The sequence below is a fragment of the Pseudophryne corroboree genome, unplaced genomic scaffold, assembly GCF_028390025.1.
Source record: "Pseudophryne corroboree isolate aPseCor3 unplaced genomic scaffold, aPseCor3.hap2 scaffold_383, whole genome shotgun sequence".
Lineage (NCBI taxonomy): Eukaryota > Metazoa > Chordata > Amphibia > Anura > Myobatrachidae > Pseudophryne > Pseudophryne corroboree.
The window spans coordinates 423,421-436,687 of NW_026970030.1; the positions used below are offsets into that span (position 1 = coordinate 423,421).

General features: G+C 34.7%; 2 non-coding genes across 2 annotated transcripts; both read right to left on the reverse strand.

The window, feature by feature from the left end:
* Positions 1-5,096: 5,096 nt before the first annotated feature.
* On the reverse strand, positions 5,097-5,170 carry TRNAS-ACU (transfer RNA serine (anticodon ACU)). Its single transcript has one exon. It is a non-coding gene; the product is annotated as a tRNA-Ser (tRNA).
* Positions 5,171-9,774: 4,604 nt separating this feature from the next.
* On the reverse strand, positions 9,775-9,848 carry TRNAS-ACU (transfer RNA serine (anticodon ACU)). The gene has a single exon. It is a non-coding gene; the product is annotated as a tRNA-Ser (tRNA).
* Between the last annotated feature and the right edge of the window lie 3,419 nt (positions 9,849-13,267).

A 13,267-nucleotide genomic window follows, 5' to 3' on the forward strand; every position in this document is an offset into this window, starting at 1 on the left:
GGCGTTAATGTTTCCTGGTGTCAACCTGTATTATTTCAGTAGACATTGAAATGAGGATGCATCTTGCTGCCTTTCCAATGAAGCAAGTTTAATTTAGTAATAGGTGAAAAACCATCCTTACAAAGGTGTTCATCAGAGACTTGGCTTTGTGGACACTTTTCAGAGAACAAATTTGTTAGCATAAAAATAAAGCCAGAAAATGAAGAGCTGTTTAATCACTCAATTGGATTTTTTTGCCAGCATATTTCTTTTTCTCTGCAACCCACTGCTAAATTGTGCTTCCTAGCTGTTTTTATAAAATCACTGAATCAAATCTAACTCTGATTACATCAGAGAAGGCCAGGTACCCTACACCATAAGAGGGGGTTTGAAATTTTGACTTGTCTACTTAAAGATCACCAAAATCTGATAACAAGGTCAATTACGTCCCTGGGTGGGATTGAACCACCAACCTTTTGGTTAATAGCCATACACACTAACTGATTGCGCCACAGAGACACTTTACAAAAGTACATACTGACAAAGGCTAATAAGCATTCATCTAAAACGTTTCCTAGAAAAACTTTAAAAAGTCAATAATCTGGAGAGTTTTTGTAAGATGTTTCTTCCATCAACCAACGAAGAAACACATTGGTACTTTCCCATGATGAGTGAGTGCTTCAGGATCTATTGCACTTACATGTGCAGCAGAGTACTGCAATGGAAGCATGCTGGGCCCATTACCCAGAGGTAGGCAGATTGAAACTATCCTCTGCTATATGCATTTTTTTTGTTAAAGTAATCAAAACTGGGATTGATATTTTTGCTCTTTTATTTTTACTTAAAGTACAATAACTTTTACCATTTTAATTTGTTTTAATAGTATATTGACAGTATAGTTTTCTTTAAAAAATCCACTTAATTTTCTTTACCCTATTATTAAAAGGGTAATTGACAAAAACAAACTACATTGTCACCAGAAGAGCAATACAAAATGTACAAGTGATATATTAAAATCATCTTTCCAGCTTGAATTTCAATGATGCATTGGGGCAACGATTTTGTGAGAAACATCTTCACCCTTAAATATAGATTTTCTTAATTCCTTACCTGTGTGCTAATTAGATATCACCTTGTTTTCACATTAAACAGACTTCTACATGAGAAAGCAGCAAGGATGCAGTGGCGTTAATGTTTCCTGGTGTCAACCTGTATTATTTCAGTAGACATTGAAATGAGGATGCATCTTGCTGCCTTTCCAATGAAGCAAGTTTAATTTAGTAATAGGTGAAAAACCATCCCTACAAATGTGTTAATCAGAGACTTGGCTTTGTGGACACTTTTCAGAGAACAAATTTGTTAGCATAAAAATAAAGGCAGAAAATGAAGAGCTGTTTAATCACTCAATTGGATTTTTTTTGCCAGCATATTTCTTTTTCTCTGCAACCCACTGCTAAATTGTGCTTCCTAGCTGTTTTTATAAAATCAATTAATCAAATCTAACTCTGATTACATCAGAGAAGGCCAGGTACCCTACACCATAACAAGGGGTTTGAAATTTTGACTTGTCTACTTAAAGATCACCAAAATCTGATAACAAGGTCAATTACGTCCCTGGGTGGGATTGAACCACCAACCTTTTGGTTAGTAGTCGGACACACTAACCGATTGCGCCACAGAGACACTTTGCAAAAAGTTCATACTGACAAAGGCTAATAAGCATTCATCTAAAACGTTTCCTAGAAAAACTTTAAAAAGTTAATAATCTGGAGAGTTTTTGTAAGATGTTTCTTCCATCCACCAACGAAGAAACACATTGGTACTTTCCCATGATGAGTGAGTGCTTCAGGATCTCTTGCACTTACATGTGCAGCAGAGTACTGCAATGGAAGCATGCTGGGCCCATAACCCAGAGGTAGGCAGATTAAAACTATCCTCTGCTATATGCATTTTTTTTGTTAATTAAAGTAATCCAAAACTGGGATTGATATTTTTGCTCTTTTATTTTTCATTAAAGTACAATAACTTTTACCATTTTAATTTGTTTTAATAGCATATTGAAAGTATTGTTTTCTTTTAAAAATCCATTAATTTTCTTTACCCTATTATTAAAATGGTAATTGACAAAAACAAACTACATTGTCACCAGAAGAGCAATACAAAATGTACAAGTGATATATTAAAATCATCTTTCCAGCTTGAATTTCAATGATGCATTGGGGCAACGATTTTGTGAGAAACATTTTCACCCTTAAATAAAGATTTTCTTAATTCCTTACCTGTGTGCTAATTAGATATCACCTTGTTTTCACATTAAACAGACTTCTACATGAGAAAGCAGCAAGGATGCAGTGGCGTTAATGTTTCCTGGTGTCAACCTGTATTATTTCAGTAGACATTAAAATGAGGATGCATCTTGCTGCCTTTCCAATGAAGCAAGTTTAATTTAGTAATAGGTGAAAAACCGTCCTTACAAAGGTGTTAATCAGAGACTTGGCTTTGTGGACACTTTTCAGAGAACAAATTTGTTAGCATAAAAATAAAGCCAGAAAATGAAGAGCTGTTTAATCACTCAATTGGATTTTTTTGCCAGCATATTTCTTTTTCTCTGCAACCCACTGCTAAATTGTGCTTCCTAGCTGTTTTTATAAAATCACTGAATCAAATCTAACTCTGATTACATCAGAGAAGGCCAGGTACCCTACACCATAAGAGGGGGATTTGAAATTTTGACTTGTCTACTTAAAGATCACCAAAATCTGATAACAAGGTCAATTACGTCCCTGGGTGGGATTGAACCACCAACCTTTTGGTTAACAGCCGTGCACACTAACTGATTGCGCCACAAAGACATTTTGCAAAAGTATATACTGACAAAGGCTAATAAGCATTCATCTAAAATGTTTCCTAGAAAAACTTTAAAAAGTCAATAATCTGTAGAGTTTTTGTAAGATGTTTCTTCCATCAACCAACGAAGAAACACATTGGTACTTTCCCATGATGAGTGAGTGCTTCAGTATCTCTTGCACTTACATGTGCAGCAGAGTACAGCAATGGAAGCATGCTGGGCCCATAACCCAGCGGTAGGCAGATTGAAACTATCCTCTGCTATATGCATTTTTTTTTGTTAATTAAAGTAATCCAAAACTGGGATTGATATTTTGGCTCTTTTATTTTTACTTAAAGTACAATAACTTTTACCATTTTAATTTGTTTTAATAGTATATTGACAGTATAGTTTTCTTTCAAAAATCCACTTAATTTTCTTTACCCTATTATTAAAATGGTAATTGACAAAAACAAACTACATTGTCACCAGAAGAGCAATACAAAATGTACAAGTGATATATTAAAATCATCTTTCCAGCTTGAATTTCAATGATGCATTGGGGCAACGATTTTGTGAGAAACATCTTCACCCTTAAATAAAGATTTTCTTAATTCCTTACCTGTGTGCTAATTAGATATCACCTTGTTTTCACATTAAACAGACTTCCACATGAGAAAGCAGCAAGGATACAGTGGCGTTAATGTTTCCTGGTGTCAACCTGTATTATTTCAGTAGACATTGAAATGAGGATGCATCTTGCTGCCTTTCCAATGAAGCAAGTTTAATTTAGTAATAGGTGAAAAACCATCCCTACAAAGGTGTTAATCAGAGACTTGGCTTTGTGGACACTTTTCAAAGAACAAATTTGTTAGCATAAAAATAAAGCCAGAAAATGAAGAGCTGTTTAATCACTCAATTGGATTTTTTTTGCCAGCATATTTCTTTTTCTCTGCAACCCACTGCTAAATTGTGCTTCCTAGCTGTTTTTATAAAATCACTGAATCAAATCTAACTCTGATTACATCAGAGAAGGCCAGGTACCCTACACCATAACAGGGGGTTTGAAATTTTGACTTGTCTACTTAAAGATCACCAAAATCTGATAACAAGGTCAGTTACGTCCCTGGCTGGGATTGAACCACCAACCATTTGGTTAGTAGCCGGACACACTAACCGATTGCGCCACAGAGACTTTTTGCAAAAAGTACATACTTACAAAGTCTAATAAGCATACATCTAGAACGTTTCCTAGAAAAACTTTAAAAAGTCAATAATCTGGAGAGTTTTTGTAAGATGTTTCTTCCATCAACCAATGAAGAAACACATTGGTACTTTCCCTTGATGAGTGAGTGCTTCAGGATCTCTTGCACTTACATGTGCAGCAGAGTACTGCAATGGAAGCATGCTGGGCCCCTAACCCAGAGGTAGGCAGATTGAAACTATCCTTTGCTATATGCATTTTTTTTTGTTAATTTAAGTAATCAAAACTGGGATTGATATTTTTGCTCTTTTATTTTTACTTAAAGTACAATAACTTTTACCATTTTAATTTGTTTTAATAGTATATTGACAGTATAGTTTTCTTTAAAAAATCCACTTAATTTTCTTTACCCTATTATTAAAAGGGTAATTGACAAAAACAAACTACATTGTCACCAGAAGAGCAATACAAAATGTACAAGTGATATATTAAAATCATCTTTCCAGATTGAATTTCAATGATGCATTGGGGCAACGATTTTGTGAGAAACATCTTCACCCTTAAATAAAGATTTTCTTAATTCCTTACCTGTGTGCTAATTAGATATCACGTTGTTTTCACATTAAACAGACTTCTACATGAGAAAGCAGCAAGGATGCAGTGGCGTTAATGTTTCCTGGTGTCAACCTGTATTATTTCAGTAGACATTGAAATGAGGATGCATCTTGCTGCCTTTCCAATGAAGCAAGTTTAATTTAGTAATAGGTGAAAAACCATCCTTACAAAGGTGTTCATCAGAGACTTGGCTTTGTGGACACTTTTCAGAGAACAAATTTGTTAGCATAAAAATAAAGCCAGAAAATGAAGAGCTGTTTAATCACTCAATTGGATTTTTTTGCCAGCATATTTCTTTTTCTCTGCAACCCACTGCTAAATTGTGCTTCCTAGCTGTTTTTATAAAATCACTGAATCAAATCTAACTCTGATTACATCAGAGAAGGCCAGGTACCCTACACCATAACAAGGGGTTTGAAATTTTGACTTGTCTACTTAAAGATCACCAAAATCTGATAACAAGGTCAATTACGTCCCTGGGTGGGATTGAACCACCAACCTTTTGGTTAGTAGCCAGACACACTAACCGATTGCGCCACAGAGACACTTTGTAAAAAGTACATACTGACAAAGGCTAATAAGCATACATCTAGAACGTTTCCTAGAAAAACTTTAAAAAGTCAATAATCTGGAGAGTTTTTGTAAGATGTTGCTTCCATCAACCAACGAAGAAACACATTGGTACTTTCCCATGATGACTGAGTGCTTCAGGATCTCTTGCACTTACATGTGCAGCAGAGTACTGCAATGGAAGCATGCTGGGCCCCTAACCCAGAGGTAGGCAGATTGAAACTATCCTTTGCTCTATGCATTTTTTTTTTAATTTAAGTAATCAAAACTGGGATTGATATTTTTGCTCTTTTATTTTTGCTTAAAGTACAATAACTTTTACCATTTTAATTTGTTTTAATAGTATATTGACAGTATAGTTTTCTTTAAAAAATCCACTTAATTTTCTTTACCCTATTATTAAAAGGGTAATTGACAAAAACAAACTACATTGTCACCAGAAGAGCAATACAAAATGTACAAGTGATATATTAAAATCATCTTTCCAGCTTGAATTTCAATGATGCATTGGGGCAACGATTTTGTGAGAAACATCTTCACCCTTAAATAAAGATTTTCTTAATTCCTTACCTGTGTGCTAATTAGATATCACCTTGTTTTCACATTAAACAGACTTCCACATGAGAACGCAGCAAGGATGCAGTGGCGTTAATGTTTCCTGGTGTCAACCCGTATTATTTCAGTAGACATTGAAATGAGGATGCATCTTGCTGCCTTTCCAATGAAGCAAATTTAGTTTAGTAATAGGTGAAAAACCATCCCTACAAAGGTGTTAATCAGAGACTTGGCTTTGTGGACACTTTTCAGAGAACAAATTTGTTAGCATAAAAATAAAGCCAGAAAATTAAGAGCTGTTTAATCACTCAATTGGATTTTTTTGCCAGCATATTTCTTTTTCTCTGCAACCCACTGCTAAATTGTGCTTCCTAGCTGTTTTTATAAAATCACTGAATCAAATCTAACTCTGATTACATCAGAGAAGGCCAGGTTCCCTACACCATAAGAGGGGGTTTGAAATTTTGACTTGTCTACTTAAAGATCACCAAAATCTGATAACAAGGTCAATTACGTCCCTGGGTGGGATTGAACCACCAACCTTTTGGTTTATAGCCGTACACACTAACTGATTGCGCCACAGAGACACTTTGCAAAATTACATACTGACAAAGGCTAATAAGCATTCATCTAAAACGTTTCCTAGAAAAACTTTAAAAAGTCAATAATCTGGAGAGTTTTTGTAAGATGTTTCTTCCATCCACCAACGAAGAAACACATTGGTACTTTCCCATGATGAGTGAGTGCTTCAGGATCTCTTGCACTTAAATGTGCAGCAAAGTACTGCAATGGAAGCATGCTGGGCCCATAACCCAGAGGTAGGCAGATTAAAACTATCCTCTGCTATATGCATTTTTTTTGTTAATTAAAGTAATCCAAAACTGGGATTGATATTTTTGCTCTTTTATTTTTCATTAAAGTACAATAACTTTTACCATTTTAATTTGTTTTAATAGTATATTGAAAGTATTGTTTTCTTTTAAAAATCCACTTAATTTTCTTTACCCGATTATTAAAATGGTAATTGACAAAAACAAACTACATTGTCACCAGAAGAGCAATACAAAATGTACAAGTGATATATTAAAATCATCTTTCCAGCTTGAATTTCAATGATGAATTGGGGTAACGATTTTGTGAGAAACATTTTCACCCTTAAATAAAGATTTTCTTAATTCCTTACCTGTGTGCTAATTAGATATCACCTTGTTTTCACATTAAACAGACTTCCACATGAGAAAGCAGCAAGGATGCAGTGGCGTTAATGTTTCCTGGTGTCAACCTGTATTATTTCAGTAGACATTGAAATGAGGATGCATCTTGCTGCCTTTCCAATGAAGCAAGTTTAATTTAGTAATAGGTGAAAAACCATCCTTACAAAGGTGTTAATCAGAGACTTGGCTTTGTGGACACTTTTCAGAGAACAAATTTGTTAGCATAAAAATAAAGCCAGAAAATGAAGAGCTGTTTAATCACTCAATTGGATTTTTTTTGCCAGCATATTTCTTTTTCTCTGCAACCCACTGCTAAATTGTGCTTCCTAGCTGTTTTTATAAAATCACTGAATCAAATCTAACTCTGATTACATCAGAGAAGGCCAGGTACCCTACACCATAAGAGGGGGTTTGAAATTTTGACTTGTCTACTTAAAGATCACCAAAATCTGATAACAAGGTCAATTACGTCCCTGGGTGGGATTGAACCACCAACCTTTTGGTTAATAGCCGTGCACACTAACTGATTGCGCCACAGAGACACTTTGCAAAAGTCCATACTGACAAAGGCTAATAAGCATTCATCTAAAACGTTTCCTAGAAAAACTTTAAAAAGTCAATAATCTGGAGAGTTTTTGTAAGATGTTTCTTCCATCAACCAACGAAGAAACACATTGGTACTTTCCCATGATGAGTGAGTGCTTCAGGATCTCTTGCACTTACATGTGCAGCAGAGTACAGCAATGGAAGCATGCTGGGCCCATAACCCAGCGGTAGGCAGATTGAAACTATCCTCTGCTATATGCATTTTTTTTTTGTTAATTAAAGTAATCCAAAACTGGGATTGATATTTTGGCTCTTTTATTTTTACTTAAAGTACAATAACTTTTACCATTTTAATTTGTTTTAATAGTATATTGACAGTATAGTTTTCTTTAAAAAATCCACTTAATTTTCTTTACCCTATTATTAAAAGGGTAATTGACAAAAACAAACTACATTGTCACCAGAAGAGCAATACAAAATGTACAAGTGATATATTAAAATCATCTTTCCAGCTTTAATTTCAATGATGCATTGGGGCAACGATTTTGTGAGAAACATCTTCACCCTTAAATAAAGATTTTCTTAATTCCTTACCTGTGTGCTAATTAGATATCACCTTGTTTTCACATTAAACAGACTTCCACATGAGAAAGCAGCAAGGATGCAGTGGCGTTAATGTTTCCTGGTATCAACCAGTATTATTTCAGTAGAAATTGAAATGAGGATGCATCTTGCTGCCTTTCCAATGAAGCAAGTTTAATTTAGTAATAGGTGAAAAACCATCCCTACAAAGGTGTTAATCAGAGACTTGGCTTTGTGGACACTTTTCAGAGAACAAATTTGTTAGCATAAAAATAAAGCCAGAAAATGAAGAGCTGTTTAATCACTCAATTGGATTTTTTTTGCCAGCATATTTCTTTTTCTCTGCAACCCACTGCTAAATTGTGCTTCCTAGCTGTTTTTATAAAATCACTGAATCAAATCTAACTCTGATTACATCAGAGAAGGCCAGGTACCCTACACCATAAGAGGGGGTTTGAAATTTTGACTTGTCTACTTAAAGATCACCAAAATCTGATAACAAGGTCAATTACGTCCCTGGGTGGGATTGAACCACCAACCTTTTGGTTAATAGCCGTGCACACTAACTGATTGCGCCACAGAGACACTTTGCAAAAGTCCATACTGACAAAGGCTAATAAGCATTCATCTAAAACGTTTCCTAGAAAAACTTTAAAAAGTCAATAATCTGGAGAGTTTTTGTAAGATGTTTCTTCCATCAACCAACGAAGAAACACATTGGTACTTTCCCATGATGAGTGAGTGCTTCAGGATCTCTTGCACTTACATGTGCAGCAGAGTACAGCAATGGAAGCATGCTGGGCCCATAACCCAGCGGTAGGCAGATTGAAACTATCCTCTGCTATATGCATTTTTTTTTTGTTAATTAAAGTAATCCAAAACTGGGATTGATATTTTGGCTCTTTTATTTTTACTTAAAGTACAATAACTTTTACCATTTTAATTTGTTTTAATAGTATATTGACAGTATAGTTTTCTTTAAAAAATCCACTTAATTTTCTTTACCCTATTATTAAAAGGGTAATTGACAAAAACAAACTACATTGTCACCAGAAGAGCAATACAAAATGTACAAGTGATATATTAAAATCATCTTTCCAGCTTTAATTTCAATGATGCATTGGGGCAACGATTTTGTGAGAAACATCTTCACCCTTAAATAAAGATTTTCTTAATTCCTTACCTGTGTGCTAATTAGATATCACCTTGTTTTCACATTAAACAGACTTCCACATGAGAAAGCAGCAAGGATGCAGTGGCGTTAATGTTTCCTGGTATCAACCAGTATTATTTCAGTAGAAATTGAAATGAGGATGCATCTTGCTGCCTTTCCAATGAAGCAAGTTTAATTTAGTAATAGGTGAAAAACCATCCCTACAAAGGTGTTAATCAGAGACTTGGCTTTGTGGACACTTTTCAGAGAACAAATTTGTTAGCATAAAAATAAAGCCAGAAAATGAAGAGCTGTTTAATCACTCAATTGGAATTTTTTTGCCAGCATATTTCTTTTTCTCTGCAACCCACTGCTAAATTGTGCTTCCTAGCTGTTTTTATAAAATCACTGAATCAAATCTAACTCTGATTACATCAGAGAAGGCCAGGTACCCTACACCATAACAAGGGGTTTGAAATTTTGACTTGTCTACTTAAAGATCACCAAAATCTGATAACAAGGTCAATTACGTCCCTGGGTGGGATTGAACCACCAACCTTTTGGTTAGTAGCCAGACACACTAACCGATTGCGCCACAGAGACACTTTGTAAAAAGTACATACTGACAAAGGCTAATAAGCATACATCTAGAACGTTTCCTAGAAAAACTTTAAAAAGTCAATAATCTGGAGAGTTTTTGTAAGATGTTTCTTCCATCAACCAACGAAGAAACACATTGGTACTTTCCCATGATGACTGAGTGCTTCAGGATCTCTTGCACTTACATGTGCAGCAGAGTACTGCAATGGAAGCATGCTGGGCCCCTAACCCAGAGGTAGGCAGATTGAAACTATCCTTTGCTCTATGCATTTTTTTTTAATTTAAGTAATCAAAACTGGGATTGATATTTTTGCTCTTTTATTTTTACTTAAAGTACAATAACTTTTACCATTTTAATTTGTTTGAATAGTATATTGACAGTATAGTTTTCTTTAAAAAATCCACTTAATTTTCTTTACCCTATTATTAAAAGGGTAATTGACAAAAACAAACTACATTGTCACCAGAAGAGCAATACAAAATGTACAAGTGATATATTAAAATCATCTTTCCAGCTTGAATTTCAATGATGCATTGGGGCAACGATTTTGTGAGAAACATCTTCACCCTTAAATAAAGATTTTCTTAATTCCTTACCTGTGTGCTAATTAGATATCACCTTGTTTTCACATTAAACAGACTTCTACATGAGAAAGCAGCAAGGATGCAGTGGCGTTAATGATTCCTTGTGTCAACCTGTATTATTTCAGTAGACATTGAAATGAGGATGCATCTTGCTGCCTTTCCAATGAAGCAAGTTTAATTTAGTAATAGGTGAAAAACCATCCCTACAAATGTGTTAATCAGAGACTTGGCTTTGTGGACACTTTTCAGAGAACAAATTTGTTAGCATAAAAATAAAGCCAGAAAATTAAGAGCTGTTGAATCACTCAATTAGATTTTTTTTGCCAGCATATTTCTTTTTCTCTGCAACCCACTGCTAAATTGTGCTTCCTAGCTGTTTTTATAAAATCACTGAATCAAATCTAACTCTGATTACATCAGAGAAGGCCAGGTACCCTACACCATAAGAGGGGGTTTGAAATTTTGACTTGTCTACTTAAAGATCACCAAAATCTGATAACAATGTCAATTACGTCCCTGGGTGGGATTGAACCACCAACCTTTTGGTTTATAGCCGTACACACTAACTGATTGCGCCACAGAGACACTTTGCAAAAGTACATACTGACAAAGGCTAATAAGCATTCATCTAAAACGTTTCCTAGAAAAACTTTAAAAAGTCAATAATCTGGAGAGTTTTTGTAAGATGTTTCTTCCATCCACCAACGAAGAAACACATTGGTACTTTCCCATGATGAGTGAGTGCTTCAGGATCTCTTGCACTTACATGTGCAGCAGAGTACTGCAATGGAAGCATGCTGGGCCCATAACCCAGAGGTAGGCAGATTAAAAATATCCTCTGCTATATGCATTTTTTTTGTTAATTAAAGTAATCCAAAACTGGGATTGATATTTTTACTCTTTTATTTTTCATTAAAGTACAATAACTTTTACCATTTTAATTTGTTTTAATACTATATTGAAAGTATTGTTTTCTTTTAAAAATCCACTTAATTTTCTTTACCCTATTATTAAAATGGTAATTGACAAAAACAAACTACATTGTCACCAGAAGAGCAATACAAAATGTACAAGTGATATATTAAAATCATCTTTCCAGCTTGAATTTCAATGATGCATTGGGGCAACGATTTTGTGAGAAACATTTTCACCCTTAAATAAAGATTTTCTTAATTCCTTACCTGTGTGCTAATTAGATATCACCTTGTTTTCACATTAAACAGACTTCCACATGAGAAAGCAGCAAGGATGCAGTGGCGTTAATGTTTCCTGGTGTCAACCTGTATTATTTCAGTAGACATTGAAATGAGGATGCATCTTGCTGCCTTTCCAATGAAGCAAGTTTAATTTAGTAATAGGTTAAAAACCATCCTTACAAAGGTGTTAATCAGAGACTTGGCTTTGTGGACACTTTTCAGAGAACAAATTTGTTAGCATAAAAATAAAGCCAGAAAATTAAGAGCTGTTTAATCACTCAATTAGATTTTTTTTGCCAGCATATTTCTTTTTCTCTGCAACCCACTTGCTAAATTGTGCTTCCTAGCTGTTTTTATAAAATCACTGAATCAAATCTAACTCTGATTACATCAGAGAAGGCCAGGTACCCTACACCAGAACAGGGGGTTTGAAATTTTGACTTGTCTACTTAAAGATCACCAAAATCTGATAACAAGGTCAATTACGTCCCTGGGTGGGATTGAACCACCAACCTTTTGGTTAATAGCCGTGCACACTAACTGATTGCGCCACAGAGACACTTTGCAAAAGTCCATACTGACAAAGGCTAATAAGCATTCATCTAAAACGTTTCCTAGAAAAACTTTAAAAAGTCAATAATCTGGAGAGTTTTTGTAAGATGTTTCTTCCATCCACCAACGAAGAAACACATTGGTACTTTCCCATGATGAGTGAGTGCTTCAGGATCTCTTGCACTTACATGTGCAGCAGAGTACTGCAATGGAAGCATGCTGGGCCCATAACCCAGAGGTAGGCAGATTAAAAATATCCTCTGCTATATGCATTTTTTTTGTTAATTAAAGTAATCCAAAACTGGGATTGATATTTTTACTCTTTTATTTTTCATTAAAGTACAATAACTTTTACCATTTTAATTTGTTTTAATACTATATTGAAAGTATTGTTTTCTTTTAAAAATCCACTTAATTTTCTTTACCCTATTATTAAAAGGGTAATTGACAAAAACAAACTACATTGTCACCAGAAGAGCAATACAAAATGTACAAGTGATATATTAAAATCATCTTTCCAGCTTTAATTTCAATGATGCATTGGGGCAACGATTTTGTGAGAAACATCTTCACCCTTAAATAAAGATTTTCTTAATTCCTTACCTGTGTGCTAATTAGATATCACCTTGTTTTCACATTAAACAGACTTCCACATGAGAAAGCAGCAAGGATGCAGTGGCGTTAATGTTTCCTGGTATCAACCAGTATTATTTCAGTAGAAATTGAAATGAGGATGCATCTTGCTGCCTTTCCAATGAAGCAAGTTTAATTTAGTAATAGGTGAAAAACCATCCCTACAAAGGTGTTAATCAGAGACTTGGCTTTGTGGACACTTTTCAGAGAACAAATTTGTTAGCATAAAAATAAAGCCAGAAAATGAAGAGCTGTTTAATCACTCAATTGGAATTTTTTTGCCAGCATATTTCTTTTTCTCTGCAACCCACTGCTAAATTGTGCTTCCTAGCTGTTTTTATAAAATCACTGAATCAAATCTAACTCTGATTACATCAGAGAAGGCCAGGTACCCTACACCATAACAAGGGGTTTGAAATTTTGACTTGTCTACTTAAAGATCACCAAAATCTGATA